The following is a 16,509-nucleotide window of genomic DNA, read 5'->3' as shown; positions in this document are numbered from 1 at the left end:
GCCCCATTGACACCATATAACTGCAGCGTATTGAATAGCTTCTCTCTTGGCACCTTGTCATATGCCTTTTCCAAATCGACAAAACTTAAATACAGATCTTTGTTATATTCCCATGCTTTCTCGACTATTTGTCGTAAAGTGAAGATCTGATCCTGACAGCCTCTATTTGGCCTGAATCCAGCTTACTCTTCACCAAGCTTTTCTTCCACAATTCTTCTCAATCGTTTCTCAAGTATACTTGCATAGATCTTGCCAGGAACACTCAGTAGGGAAATACCTCTGTAATTCTCACATTCGGTTTTAATTCCCTTTTTATATATGGGTACTATGAGAGCTCTACTCCAATCATCGGGAATTCGTCCCTCTGTCCAGGCTTTCTGAACTATGCAGTGCAGCCACTGTAAGACTCTTATACCACCATACTTCAGCATTTCTGGTCGAATATCATGTACTCCTGCTGCCTTTCCACATTTCAAGCCTTTGATGGCTTTTTCTACTTCAAGTATGGATATGTATTCCTGACTGCATGCCTGGTCAGTGTTTTTTATCACTGTGCTGTCATCACTGCTTGTTTCATTTAGCAGTTTTTCAAAGTATTTACTCCATACTTCAAGGATATCTTTTTCTCCTGTTTTCATTTCACCTTTATCATCTCTAATTCCTTTTACAGCGCTCTTTCCTCCATTCCTAAGCTTTTTCAACAACCTCCAGAATATTTTGCCACCTTCTTGATATTTATTTTCTATATTCTTGCCAAAGTCCTCCCATGACTTTTGTTTAGCTAGTTTTACACACTGTTTAGCTTTCTTACATTTGTCTCTGTATTCTGTAAGAGTAAAAGCTGACTTATTTGCCAGAAACTTTTGATATGCTTTCTTCTTTTCCTTCACTGCCTCTTTAACTTCCTGTGTCCACCAGGGAGTTCTGATTTTTTTATCCTTGCACACAACCTCACCACATGCCTCTCTGTCAGAATCAATCAATGTTTCCTTCAGAGTTTGCCACTGAATCTCCAAGGTTTGATTCCTGTTCTCAAACTTTTTCATTTTCTTTTCAATAATATTTCTGTATTTTAGTCTACAGTTCACATCTGAGAGCTGCTCAACTTTTATTCGCTTTAAAACTTTCTTACATGCTATTCTTTTCAATATGAAATTCAATTATAATCTGTTCAAGACTAAATAGTGATCACTTCCAATTTCAAATCCTCTGTACACTCTGGTGTCGTGCACCAGGGAGAAAACATCACTATCAACAATAACATAGTCAATGAGACTTTTCTTATTCCTAGTCTCTTCTCTCCATGTGAATTTGTGCACATTTTTATGTTGGAACATGGTGTTAGTAATAACCAGTCCATGTCCTGAGCAGAAATCCAACAGATATTTGCCATTATTATTAGCTTTGCTCTTTTCTCCAAATTTTCCCAAAATATTTTTGTATGTCTCACAATCATTTCCTACTCTACTATTTAGATCCCCAATAAGGACCAACTTTTCCTTTTTCATTGTGTCAGTTGCTTTTTCTAAAGCCTCAAAAAATTCCTTCTCTTCTACCTTAGTAGAACCTTCTGTGGGACCATAGGCACAAATAAGTCTCATTGTCCAGTTCCCCATTCTCATATTTGCCCACGTTTCTCTACTTGAGACTGCCTGCCATTCAAGAAGATTAGCCTCGTATTTTGTGTTGAATACTATGGCTACTCCCTCTTTTCCTTGATTGTCATTGCCTGAATATAACATTTTGTATTTATTGCTCAGAAAGATCTCACCAGTTTTTGTCTTTTTTGTTTCAGTCACCCCTATTATGTCGATCTGGTACTTATCTAATTCCTCAGCTAGCTCCATTTCTTTGCCATTCAGGCTTCTTACGTTGATAATACCGATCTTTAACTCTGGTGATGTTGATTTGGGGTTTGTTTTCAGATTTGTTCCAGTAGCTGACTTTTCGCTGTCCGCCCTGGTTCCCTGGCAAAAACAACGGGGGCCTTGTTTAACCGGGCGACGCCCCAGCCGGCATGAAATTTTGTCATGTTGTACCATCATTTTTTATTTTGGTTTAACCAATAAGAATACAATTTGGTCGGCTAAATCCCAAATTGCCAGCCCATCCTCGTTCGTTCAGTATCAAAGTAGATACCCAACAGGGTGCACCACGAGAAGGTGAGGATTGGACATTAGGTCAGAAGCCCTGGTCGGTTCTCCGCATTCCTTTAAAGGCTATGTGGAGGTCTCCTCTCAGTTATACAGCTTTGACCCTTAAGCACCCCCAAAATGTAACCAGTCTTACCAAAAATGGAAATGGTTGAGAAACGAAAAGTTTATCCGTTCGCTTTGTAATTTTTATTATAGATTGTGATAAATTATGTCATCAGAATGAGCCAAAATTAGTAGATAATTGTGAATGTCATTCTATTTTTTAAAACAAAATTAAAAATTATATTCTTAATGTTGTTCCTTGTTGATTTACTTATGGCTTTGAAGCAAGGCCAAAATATTAGACTTAACTATACAAGATAACGAGATACGTTCGGGAAACAACCTTGTATGAATAAATACGGAGAGAAACACGAAATAAGAGGAGAAATGCGGGAAAAACAGAGCTTAATGGAAAGTAATTTACTTTCATCATCTGTTGTAAGTAAATAGCAAACAACTCCAGCCATTGACAGAAGAATGTATGCTATAAACATACCACTATACTGCTGTAAATAAATAAATAATAAAAAGTGAAAACCACTGAAGCAACACAGATATTAGTGTTTGGTGCGTACAGAAAAAAAGATCCCCCAGAGAATCATGCCAGTTGATTTCCTTTGTTAAAAGAGTGTTTTTTGTCAATGTAGGAAAGAAAACGTTCTATACGGCAGCTAGCATTCTTTTCTAATGCACCTTCAAATATCTTCTCACTGATCTCAAATCATACCCATAGTTTCACTGATGTAATTTCTACTCATGCCACCATAAGCAATATGGAAGTCCATAGCAATATGACTTTCATATTGCATATGCTGGCAAATATTTTCTCTTGGGTTATTTACTTTTCCGAGTTTTTGAAATATTTTTATAACTTAAACTTAACTTAACGTACAACTTAAAGAAACCAAAGAAAATTTAAGAGATGTACTTGAGCAGAATGATTCACTCAACGTCATGCTCTCTCGTGAATGAGATAAATAATTTATTTTATATGAGTGTTGTCATATAAAATAAATATCATACTATCCGAAGCACATTCTGTATAATTTTGATAAAACACAAATTGAATTATAAACTACTGGAAAGGTTCAATTTTACTCCGCAACAATACGCCTCAGCCAAAACTAAATCAACAGAACCAACCATCAACCAATATTCGGAGTATTCAATTATCATTCCATTTTGAAACTTACAAAAGTGAAGCATCAGTTCTATTTTAGGATTCCTTCCTTCCGTTTTCTCCTCATTTTTATTTCCTGTATAATCGCAATGCTACGCTGCTAATCTCAAAGTACGCATGCATTCAGTAACTAAAGAGGTTTACTTTTTATAGAAATCTGTCCCGACAAGCTAGCTATGGACCTTTGGATTAATTTCAATAGATATTGAGTTCAGGGGGGGGGTATGGTAATAATTTACCCCCTTAAACCAGCTGCTCTAAAATTTCACCTCAGAACTTTGGGCGACTTCTGGTTTCATAATGTTAGACAGTTAAAATACAGCTCAGTACAAGATAAACCGTAGTCCTCTTTCAGAAGAAACATTTTTTACATCTTTTTTAATTAATGTTTTGTCCAATTCAGCTAGTTGATCCTTTGTCTATAAAAACAGCATTTTTTTTTCTTCCTGGAAATTCTAGTTTTAACCCAAATAATCACAAAAAATAGTCTTCTATTTCTGTCTGAGATATTAGGAATAAAAACAGACACGCATGTATGTCTTTATATATACAATGCACAAACCCTCATAGATAAGACGTATTTCTGCAATTATATGGAAACTTATGGAAACAATGACGAAAATATTACGGAGTTAAATTAATTGCAGTGTATTCATAAACTTTATATATTTTATATATGAAAATAAAAAAACAATATCCAAGAAAAACAAATTGACTCCTTACAACAACAACAATCTGTAAATGTCATTTGTGTACATATGCAAAAGAAAAGCATAAAAGTAGATGGTTTGATATTTCTTTCCCGTTTCTATCCAAATATTTGTATTTTCCACCAGGGTAGTCAGTTTCAATACGCAAGAGAGCGTCTGGAAAGAGCTCCACCTAAATAAACATCGTCTGACTAAAAGCTGCCTTTACGAATAATAGCGAAGAAACTAATCACTTCTTTAGAACTTTACCTTTACTGAAAATGACCTTATTGAGTTTAAAAGAAGAGTACGCACTAAGTCCAGACATAGAGCACTGCTACTTTCTTTACAGTAACCGATCTCTGTTTTTCAAGTTCGCGAATGGATTCCAACCACAGCAATTTCTATAAAGGATTTCGTTTCCTTCTTTTGTTCTATACTTTCGTTGGCATTTGCATGTTGAAAAGCCTTTTTAATTCTAAGATCAACGCTATTTCCATTCGTTTCTTCAGTGTACAAACCCTTTATAACTTGGCAGTGTTTGTTGTAGTTCTTGTGATAGATTATCAGTATACCATTGCAGCATCGAAATATTCAGATACAAGTTCAAGATATGTGCAGTATACAATTTTGTTAAATCTTCTATACTGGAATGTGTTCGTGCGTGTGTTTATGTACGCGACGGCAAATCAAATGATTAACCTGCTTTACAGTTGCTGCAAGCTTGAAGCAGATCTGATTGCAAATCATACCAAACCCTTAAAATTAAAGTCCATTCTTGGGATAATTTTTTCTGCTCACTTCATCTTATTAATACTCACGTTTTCAGTCACATTCTTTATTATAAAGAACGAAAAGATATTTTGCTATCGATGGTCTGTAAATTTACAATGTGTAGTGGTACTTATAATGACTGGATTCGTAACTTTCGTTCTGTATATCCCAGCGATCATGATGTTCTCCGTAATATGTTATATCGGGGAGTTCTTGGGATACTGCTTAAAAGCTGTGAATGCGATGTTGAAAGATACAAAACAAAGCATTTCTTTCAGTTGCTGTAAAGAGGTAGAGGAGATAAGAATGCTTTACATCCGATGTTGCTCTGTTGCGAGAGATACAAATGAATGGTTTTCTGTTGCTTTGTTATTTATTTATGCTTGGGGTACCTCTCTTTGCTGTCTAATAGGCTTTCTTTGGTACAATCAAATTATGTTCGCCTCGTATAAAATCCTTAGTGGTTCGATTATTTTGTATGGAGTTTTGATTATGTTGTGTATGGCCAGATATTTGCAACAAGTAACTAAAGAGGTAAGTTCAATAGAAGTATTTTATTAAATTTAATTTCCTCTCTACAGTAGTTAAGTTTATATCATGAATCATAATAGCTTGTGCCTTTAATACGTATTTATAATAAAGGTTGATACTTTGGAAAACAAAACAATCATCACGTTAAGTTGCAGTAAGTGTTAAAATTTAATTTATGCAATTACAGAAAATTAATTAGAGCATCACGATAAACTGTGATTGATGTCGTTAATAGAGAACTGCAGTAGTGAAAAAAAAAAAATAGAAGAAAGTTCAAGAATACCACAAAAGCAGATAGAAAGGGAGTGCTGGTTCCTTGAAGAAGTTTATTTCTGTCTACAGCAATGAGTGTTATTCTTCTGAGAAATTCAAGCCATCCGTAACTGAATGTGTTCAATGCCACTGTCTCGTTCTTCATGGAAAGGACGATTCTCAAATGCTAAATGTGATTCTTAGACAATCCTGGGATTCGATCAGTTCAGTGAAACATTTGTCATGATCGGAGCATAAAATTTGGGAAGATGTCTTAACGGAGTGATGACTTTCACCTTCACTTCCTTAGACCAACGTCGTTGTCTTGTTACATGCTTTGGCAGTTCTGTGAAAGTGATTCAATGAAATGGTAACTAGTAAAAATACTCAAACATTCAACGAAGATGGTTTAAAGTGAAGGTAAAGAGGAAAGGCTTTGCGGCCAGTCAATACTACTTGTTGCACAGTACACCTGCAGGAAAAAAAGCATTTTGCTGAAATTTAAAATATGTAGTTGAATACAGAAAACGACTGCAAGTTTGGGTATATACTTATTTGTCAACGTATTTATTTATCAGCTTATCTACGTTTAGGAAGAAGCGTTCTGTAATTGTGAAAAAGTCAGATGTAGATTTAATGTGTATGTGCTTGGAAACCTATATAATAATAATAATAATAATAATAATAATAATAATAATTATTATTATTATTATTATTATTATTATTATTATTATTACGTGACACTTCCAGGAGTCCGAGGACTCATCGTGAGGGACACCTGCTCTGGAGCTCTTCGTCTCCATCACCCAATCGACCAACTATAATGAACAGCAACTACACGAACGCCATCTGCCACCAACAACCACTAGTATAGGTGAAAATACTAATGGTGGTTGTTGGTGGCAGATGGCGTTCTTGTAGTTGCTGTTCATTATAGTTGGTGGATTGAGTGATGACTGATCAAAACACTGATACAACATATTCAAATCCAACTCCCCTCAAAAAGGTTAAACCGTGCCTCATATAGTGGTAGTCCGTGGCGCGCGCGCGCGCGCGCGCACACACACACACACACACACACACATATATATATATATATATATATAGAGAGAGAGAGAGAGAGAGAGAGAAAGTTTTTAATAACCAGGTTTATATTTAAAATAGCTTGGTATCTAAAATAAACACACACACACACACATACAGTATATATGTATATATATATATATATATATGCATATGATTCTATACATTAATATAATGGTCACTACCCATACCGGTTTCGACCTTTATTGAGGTCTCGTCAGTGGCAGCCAGACCTAAAAAATGCCAGGGGTGAAGTAATACAGCGCTTATAAATTTTACCTAAACAAGTTGCCATAAGGTGCCTTGACCTCATTAAATAAAAATCTCAGGATGAGTGTAAGATGTAGAAAATTTTTTACCTTGGGTATATATTATATTAAAGATGCCAAGCAATTTTATAAGCTAGTTTTTAATCTTTCTTCCCAAGTAAGCAAACAGACAAGTAAGTCAAGTTTGCGGCTGCACGTAGTGCAACACTGGGCAACTTGTTGTAAAGGTGGAGTAAGTTCTGATCGTAACATATTTATAAGCTCTGTATTACTTCACCCTTGGCATTTTTTAGGTCTGACTCCCACTGATGAGACCTCAATAAAGGTCGAAACCGGTATGGGCAGTAAAAATTACCTTAATGCATAGCATCATACATCTCCGCAAGGAAATGTGCTTTTCATTAGGGAAAATTCTAAGGAAAGTTAACAGAGCTTACTCCAGCTTTACAACAAGTTGCCTATTGTTACACTACGTGCAGCTGCAAACTTGACTTACTCGTCTGTTTGCTTACTTGGGAAGAAGGATTAAAAACCTAGATTATAAAATTGCTTGGTATCTTTAACATAATATATACGCAAGGTAAAAAACTTTCTGTATATGTGTATATATATATATATATATATATATATATATATTTATTTATTTATTTACACACACACACACACACATATATATGCATTTTTCCCAGTTAACGTGTAGGGGGAGTAAATGCGCCACGGACTACCAGTATATGAACAGTGTTAACCTTTTGAGGGGAGTTGGATTTCGATATGGCGTATCAGTGTTTTGATCAGTGTTTGTTTCCTTGTATTGGTGTTCGAGAGATATTCGTTATAGGTTTGTTTGTACGGGGGTGCATGTGTGCGTATGTGTGTGTGTGTAGTAATTTCCGTTTCGCTATAATATCTATATACAGACTGTTTCAGCTCTCTGTAGGTTACTAGGTATCTCTCGTCGAATAGCAGATTTTTCATCATATCAGGTATGTAGAAGTTTCGGGTGGCTTTACCGTAGTAATTATTGTACTTGTATATTATGTAGATTGTTGATTGTAATCTTGTTATCTGATATGTTGTTCTGGTTTCTCTGGTGGTTGGAGTGAAATAATGTTTTAGAATGATTTTGTAGTGGCATAGGTTTCACCTTAAATATTTTGTGTTCTGTTCTTGCTGCCAGTATAAATGTAGGCTGTTCTATTTATTTACAGAATATCGGTTTTTACCTTTTTTGTTTTGCAACAATCTCAATCTGTTAAGATTGTAGCCTGCGAAGATTCCGTATGATGTAATTACGTGTTATAAAATGTTTCCACACAATACTTAGTATATTACTATTTTATGTATGATGGAGCAGTCTTTTATTTGATATATTTTGCCTGGTATAAATTATCCTGAGTTTGTTGTGTAGATAATTTGTATGGCTATTCAATCTTTGATCAGAATTGAAGATAACGTGTTCAAGATAACGATAAGAAATAACGTATTGTTTTCGCCTGTGTGGTGGTTGTGGTTTTAGGATCAGCGCTTTGTGTATAGGAGAATGAAGGTTGCATAGTGAGATATTAATTTCTACTCTTTTGGTAGGCTTTGGGGGTTTCTGAGTATTGTTAGCTTTGATTTTTCAGAGTTTATATATATACTGTTTTAGTTAGCCAGTGAGTGATTTGATTGATGTCATGTTGCATATTTGTGTAAGCGATATTTGCGTCGTTCTGAATGGATAATACGGCCGTGTCGTCTGCGTATTGCAAGATTTTATTTTTTTTTAGGGAAAGATGGCTAATATCGTGTGTGTATATGTTTAACAGAATGGGAGCTAGAACAGCTCTTTGTGGTACTTCACAGGTTACCGATACCTCTTTGCTCTGCGCTGATCCTATACGTGTGGTGTGCTTTATGTTTTTCATTTATGCTTTGAACCGCTGGAGTATTTTATAAGTTTGTTCCTAGTTTAAACCTAGTTTGTTCAACACGGTTTTGTGTCCTAGTTTGTTCAACACGGTTTTGTGTGTTAGTGTGTCCAATGCTTTGTTATGTTAATAAAAACGAATAATACTATTCTGTTTTTATCTAATACAGTGTTTATTAGGACTGTGAAGTCTTCCAGGAGTGTTAATTTTCCTTTATTTTTTGAAAGCCATATTCTCTTTTTGGGATGATCTGTAATTTTTTAATGTATGTGGAGGGTTTGCAATACGTAATACCCTCCATGATTTGGTTGATTACAGATAATGTAGCGATGGGTCTGTAATTACTTATGTTTCTTTTTCCATGTTTACGTGTGGGAGTGATTAATGCAGTCTTTATTGTTTCAGGTATGTGCCACGTTTGGAAGATTTTATTTAACAATTTTAGTATAACTGGACGTAGCTTAGTCGACTGTCTTCTTTTTTTTGTCTTTTGTTCTGTTTCCGTCTATTCCTAGTCCTTTGTTAGGGTTAGTTTGTTGAACTGCAAGTGGCAGTTTTTTTTTTTTTTTTTTTACTGTGGGAAACAAGATTGACTGGGTTGCTCGTGGTCCTAGTGGAGAATGTTTCTTCGTGTGAGGAGAGAATGTTTCCTGTAGATTTTGGACAGAGTTCGCGAAGTGCTGATTAAAGTTGCAAACTTTTTAAAGGATTAGGGCTCGCAAGCCAAGTTGTGTTGTATTGTTTCTGAGGCAGTGGTATTGTGTGTATTATCCAGCATTTCGTTGATCAGGTGGCAGGTTTCTTTTCTGTTGTTCTTAGCTATTGTTAATTTGTTTCTATGATAGTTCCTTTTTGCAGTTCTGATCTGTGCTATTACGAGATTCCGTTTTCTTTTTATTCAGCATGTAAAGTGGTATTGTTAGGTGACTTCTTAAGTTGTTTCCATAGGTTACCTTTTCTTTGTATGTATATTAATATTTTGTCTGTTATCCATGGATTCCATCTGGTTCGAGAGTGTATTTTTTATTTTTCGTTAAGGCTTTGTTTTATATTACATTAAATGTAAGTTTAAGATTAATAAATACAGCGTCAGCAGAGTCTAAAGATGTTATTTGCATATAGTCTGTTTTTCTGATTTCGTCATTTACTATGGTTTCGTTTAGGATGTTATTGTACGGTTTTGTAGTCTCAGTGGGTGAATGTTAAGGGTTCTTGTTCAGTGTGTAACTATAATGACGTGAAATAATGGTCTGCCAGTTTGCACTTTATGACGGCTGCTGTATAGCTGTGTTGAGGAGACCGTATATTTATGTGGTCAACACAGGATGACTTATTGTATTTTCAATTATTTCTCTTGTATACGAATGTCTAGATATTTTGCTGTGTTGTTATTTATGTTACTAATGTTTATATTCATGGCACCTATTATTATGAGCTATTTTAAGGTGCCTTCTTCGTAGAAAGCCATCTATTAAATTCATCTAGAAATTTTGTGGTGCTTACATTGGGTGGGCTCTATGTTTAGGGAAATAACAAGCATTTAATATTAAGGAATTCTCGTGTTTAATATTTTTATCTTCGATGCATATGTTTTCTGCAAATTCTAATTTGTAGTTTATTTCTATTACTTCTAATTTATGTTTGGTAAATGTTATTATATCACCGCCTCGTTTAGTTTGTCTACAGTGTTTGTTTGTTTGTGTTGTTGAAAGTTTGGGATTTGGTAGATGGCCGCCTCTTCATTTCTTGTGGATACTTCTGTTAGTATTAAAATATCTATGTTGTCTATATCTTCCTTCAGATAAGCTTGAAGGGTCAGACAGTATTTTTGAATGCTCCTGATGTTGATATCGATAATAGATAGTTCTGTTTTGAGGGGAAGTCATTTGTTTCCATTCTGTTATCGAGTTTAGAATGTGGCAATTGTCATGTTCCAGGGCGATTACATCTGCTTGGTGGTCTGTGTTCATATACAGTAGGTTGGTATGTTGTTCCCTTTGTTACGACTCATCAGTGTTCCTTTTAATGTGGCAGCCTGCTGAAGTCTTCTAAGGATTTAATTTGGATTAGCTTTGCATCTTGTGTCTTTTTAAGGGATATTTTGCTGTCTCTTGTACATATAAACTGGTAATGTTTTTCTGTTTTCACTTTCCTTGTAGGATAGAACAGCTTCTGATAATATGACATTAAGTATTCAGAAAAGTGTATTGGGTATTGTCGTGAGTTCTGTTCAGATCTTTGACTATTAGTTTTTTAATCGTGCTAGTTTTATGAGGTTAACTTTTGTTGGGCTGTTGGTGAGGCTCACTCCGACCGGTGAGATCCAGGGAAAACCTTCTCTTTTCCTTTTTTTGAGGTAATGGATGTATCGACTGGATATCTTTTGATTCTATGGGAGCGCCAATTTTCTGGCTTAGATGGATCGCAGTATGAGTTCAATGTTCAGTAGCAATTTCTAGGAGACCATCTATGGGGGAGATCATTTCGCTACTGTTTTTGATTTAGAAGTTCGTAATGGTGTTTTAAAAAATGCAGTTTTTGTAGTAGTTCCATTGTCTCTTTAATTAAGTTATGTTGTCTTTCCGTTAGCCATTTAACGCTGTTTTTAATTTCTCTAACGTCTGCAATATGTCTTCTACCAAACTGTTATTAAATTTAATAAAGACCTCATATTGGTTGAATTTTTCCGCAATTCGTGCAATATGTTTTTCAAATAGTTCTCCAACAAAATTGATTAAACAGCATTTTAGGTTTTGTAATCTATTTACTAGTAATACATTCAAAGTGGGGTCACCCACGTTTCTGTTATTGTACTCCTTGTTTTTCATTCCCTGTGCTGTTGATTGCTGGGTTAGATGTTTACTGCCTGCTGTAGCTTTCTTCGTTTGAAGGCGCCATTCCTTTGTTTTCTCTACAATGTGGGCACTTCCACTCGTCACGCTTCGCATTCGATTTCCTCTGCCAAGTGGCCTTGGACAACCCTGAACATAGAAAATGGACATTTCTCTGGCAGTTCCTTCATGTTATGTACTTTTCTTTTCCCGTTAGGTCTTTCTGGCATTTGTAGCACTTCATATTTCTCGATTTGGCGATCGTGTGTGACTGCTACTGTGGCGACTTCCTTTGTTCTCCTCTCACGTGGTTGACCACCGTATACTTCTAAATTTGAAAACTTATAATTAGCTTGTTACTTAACAGATACAGTTTTTATATAAAAACTGATTCGAAGAACAGAATTTATTGATAAGCTTTGAATTTTAATCCACAAAAAAAATGCTACAACTTAAAATATGGGAGCATCGAAATAATAATAATAATAATAATAATAATAATAGTTTCTATAGCTCAGTGGAAGTGATGTTTGCATGCCTCAGCACCAAGTCACCAGAAGATAGAATTAAGTTCAAGTCTAGTCGACGGCTAGGAGAATGCTTTCTAAGCCTTTTTCCGATTACCAAGTTAATCAATCTCTGACACGGGAAAGTAGGTTTTTCGTCCCCTACACTCAAGAAAATTAATCGTAGAACCCACACACTTTCAGAAATTAAAAATATATTGTTGTGAGGGTTAGGAACCACAATTTTTAGTGATAGCAGTGAGCCAGCTATCTCTGATTGGCTACCATTGGAGACAGAACTGCCCACGCAGTCTCCAAAATTAGATAGGGCTAAAACGGCCTCGCCTATTCCGTATACGGGAACAAAACGCGTTAGCTTATTTTTATGATGATAATAATAATTTTTATTATTATTAGTCTCATCATTATCATTTTATTATTATCATATTTATTATTACATATACATATTATTATCATATTTATTCTCCTTCAAAGAAATTACGTTGATCCTTGAACAACGCAGGTGATAGGGTGCGCACACCTCCCCTCCTTGTTCGAAAATCCGGGTATAAATTTTGACCCCACCCAATAAAACCTAACTACTGATAATTAATTCTGCTCTTCATTCCATCCCTTTACCACTCTCCAAACCAAATATTGTCTTCACTGCTTACTTACACAACTTTCCCGAATTGCTTTTAATATTTCATTTAATACTATAAATAATTAGAAGTGCAATTCATTTATGGATTTTGTCTTATGTTTATCATTATTTCTTAGAGAAAGGCAAGAATTTGATGTATTACGTAATTCATTAAATTAATTTATATGCATTTTAATTTATCTAAATGGTGTTATGGTAACCAAAAAACGATTGGTGCACTTCGTAAGTATGTACAGGATTCAAACAGAATAATTCTGGTTATTTCCGGATGCGTTCAAATCTGGAATCTGCTGGAAACATCCGGAGAGAGAGAGAGAGAGAGAGAGAGAGAGAGAGAGAGAGAGAGAGAGAGAGAGAGAGAGAGAGAGAGAGAGAGAGAGATGTCATAAATTAAAAACAATTTAGAGAACATTATATAAATCAAAGTCCGATTAATGCTACGTTTGAAAATGCAGAAATATTTTTAAAGAAAGAGGGAAATGAGAACTAACAAAAATGGCAAAACATACACTAATTAATTATTAAAACAGATTAAATTATTAAAACAGATTAAAAGTAAAATCAACGGAAGAAAACATAAAACAGAAAAGAATAAAATATTTAAACAAATGACGAATATTTCATAAACAAATAAATGCTAAATTATAAACTCAGTGAGAAAATACATAATAAAGACAACAATGGAAATAAACAATAAAATAACCTACACAAACTTCAAAAAACAAATCAATACATAAAGAAAAAAAGATACAGAACCTATCAAAGAACACATATTCGAAATTTATTGTTTGCTATCCATGAGAACTCTGGTTGAAATTTTAAGATATTAATACACTTGAATGTACATGTGCGAGAATCTCTTTCGTTTTCACTCTGCTTACGAATAAATTTCAAGAGCGCCATAAAATATTGCTATAAACACAGTATTTCGTGAAAGGGAAGAATAACTTTGGATGTTGTACTGAAGTTTTCAGAGTAATCGCAGTAAGTTTGGAGACTTGAAAATAGCAACATAAGAAAATAATTACCTGTAGATTGATGAAGAATACATGTAAAAATATATTTTAGATATTATTCAAAGATTAGAAAAATTATTTATTACTTCTAATTACCTGCAGTTCGTCGGTCATTTATTTTCTGGGTCTGTTTCTTTAAGACTAGAAATAGAACACAGCATTTTGTGAAGTAGTCCATCCTGTCCGTGTTCAAAATTTTGATGATGTGAGCTCCGTGTAAATTTGCGGAAAAAAAACCCAAGTTAATAAGATATTAAATGAGATAATAATAAAGATTGCATTACCCAGATATAGATTAATGGATTAAGTTAATCTTTAACTAGTATTGAACCGAAATGGATTAATGAAAAAAAAGGGAGGTCTAGCGAGAAACAAAAACGTGAGGGAGAGGATATGGTAGTTAAGACTAAAAATAGAAGAAACGAAAGCATGAATACTGAAAAATGTGCTGAGAAAGAATTAAAAGATTACTTAATTTAGGTAATTATGGCAGAGTGTATTAAGATTCGGGACAATTCAAAAATTAAGACTTCTTGCTTCAGGAGTTTTCAACCGGTTATTCCTAGTGATAGCGACATCAATTATTCGTGATGAAAATGGGTATTTAGCAGACACCCACAGTTGCAAGAATTGGGGGAAAAACTATAATTTGCTCTGTTCTTCATAATGGAGGCCATTTCTGAAACAAAAAATGAGAAATCTAAATCGACATCTGACCAAAGCAGGTATTAGACAGAATGATGAATGTATGCAACCGAAGACACTGGATGAAATCCCAAATTGGACATTTTTCAAAAACTAAAAGAATAAATATACTAGTAAAATGAGATTATGCAAGAAACGAAATAGTTAGGATCGAAAAAAACTGGAATGCCAAATGAACATTTTTAACCTTAATATTAAATTGTGAAAAGGATTTCCCTGAGAAGATAGATAACTATATCTTTATACTAATGTAGCAATGTAGACAAACCTGTGGGTGGGAATTAAAACCTACACTGTGCTCAACATTATTGGGTAGAGTAAAAAAAAAAACTTCAAAACACGAAACGGGATCAAAATCTTCACAATATCTAAGCATGAGAAATCATTGTAAGCTTCAATTATGCATCTAAAATACTATCTAAGCTGTCCTCCCGGTTAGCCTACTGGTTATGCGCTTCGCAACCATATGACTGGGGAAGGAGTGTCCCAGGTTCCATTCTCGTCGACGACGCGAGGAGCTTAAGGATCTTCCTAAGTCATAGCCAAGTTAGCCGATCTTGGGCGTTGGCAGCAGGGTTTTTCCACCAGATTACCTGGGGTTTTTCATCGGTCAGTGAACGCAAATGGATTACACTCAGGAAAACTGACCCAGCCATAGGTCTGATTCTTCAGCTATGCCAGTTCCGGAGCCCGGATAAAATATGGGGGACTGAGATGGTGGCGTACCATCTCAGTCTCCCAGTACAGGGGGGGGGACACCAGTAAAGGGGACTCACGGTCGTGTATCATCACACGATTATTATTATTTTTTAAATTATTATGATTACTATCTAAGCTGTGGCAAATATATCAAAAGTAAAACTATCAAAATAAATATATCAAAAGTAAAACTATCAAAATAAATATATCAAAAGTAAATTTTTGCTTCCAAAAGGAAGCAAAAATTATCTTTCGCTTTGAGTAAACCCAACAGCAGCGGCAGCATAAAAAATATAAAAATTTCAAAATCCTCCATAAAGTAGAATTTGAAAGTAAAATCTTAACTCAAACAGATTCTAAACCCACAGTATGGTGGAGATACGTGGATGATATCTTTATCGTTTGGAACCACACAAAAAAGGACATGTTAGATTTTCTTAACAAAATCAACTCTCTACACCATACAATCAAATTCACTCTAGAACTTGAAGGATATAACCAATTATCATTTCTGGACACTTTAATTAAGAAGCTTCCGAATGGTGGTATCAACCTCTCAGTTTACCGCAAACCTACCAATACAGGACGTTATTTACATTTCACTTCCTGCCACCACATTTCTCAGAAATTTAGCATTGTACACATGTTGAAGAAACGTGCCTCTCTCCTTACAACAGATCAACAAGACCTCCAGGAAGAACTATCCCTGATATCCACCAACCTTACCATGAATGGATTTCCTCGAAGACTCGTCCACAAGATACTTTTCTCTGAACCCCGACAAAGACAATAAGATGATGTACGTTATATTTCTACCATCGTCATTCCATATTTAGTGATAGTTTCCAATAAGACTGATAAACTACTTAGACCACATAAAATAATAGTGGCCTTTAAACCCACAGAAACGATTAGACAATTCTCAAGCTCTCCAAAAGATAGCCATCCTTTCTCCAAATATGCTGGAGTTTATAACATACCCTGCTCTTGCAGCTTGAATTACATCGGCCAAACTTCAAGGAGCCTTGAAATTAGGCAAAAAGAACACATAGGTGACGTCAATAATAACAGAGAAGAAAAATCGGGGTTAGCTTTTCTTTTCTCAAGAACGAACCATACCAAAGAGTGGGATAGAAGCACAATTCCTTACATGGAGGACTTCCGCTTCCGAATTTTTAACGAGGCTACAACAGTTGCCCGCT

This window comes from Typopeltis vanoorti, chromosome 16, assembly GCF_054136105.1.
Source record: "Typopeltis vanoorti isolate ZY-2024b chromosome 16, IOZ_Tvanoo_1.0, whole genome shotgun sequence".
Classification (NCBI taxonomy): Eukaryota; Metazoa; Arthropoda; class Arachnida; order Uropygi; family Thelyphonidae; genus Typopeltis; species Typopeltis vanoorti.
This window is presented reverse-complemented; position numbering follows the sequence as displayed.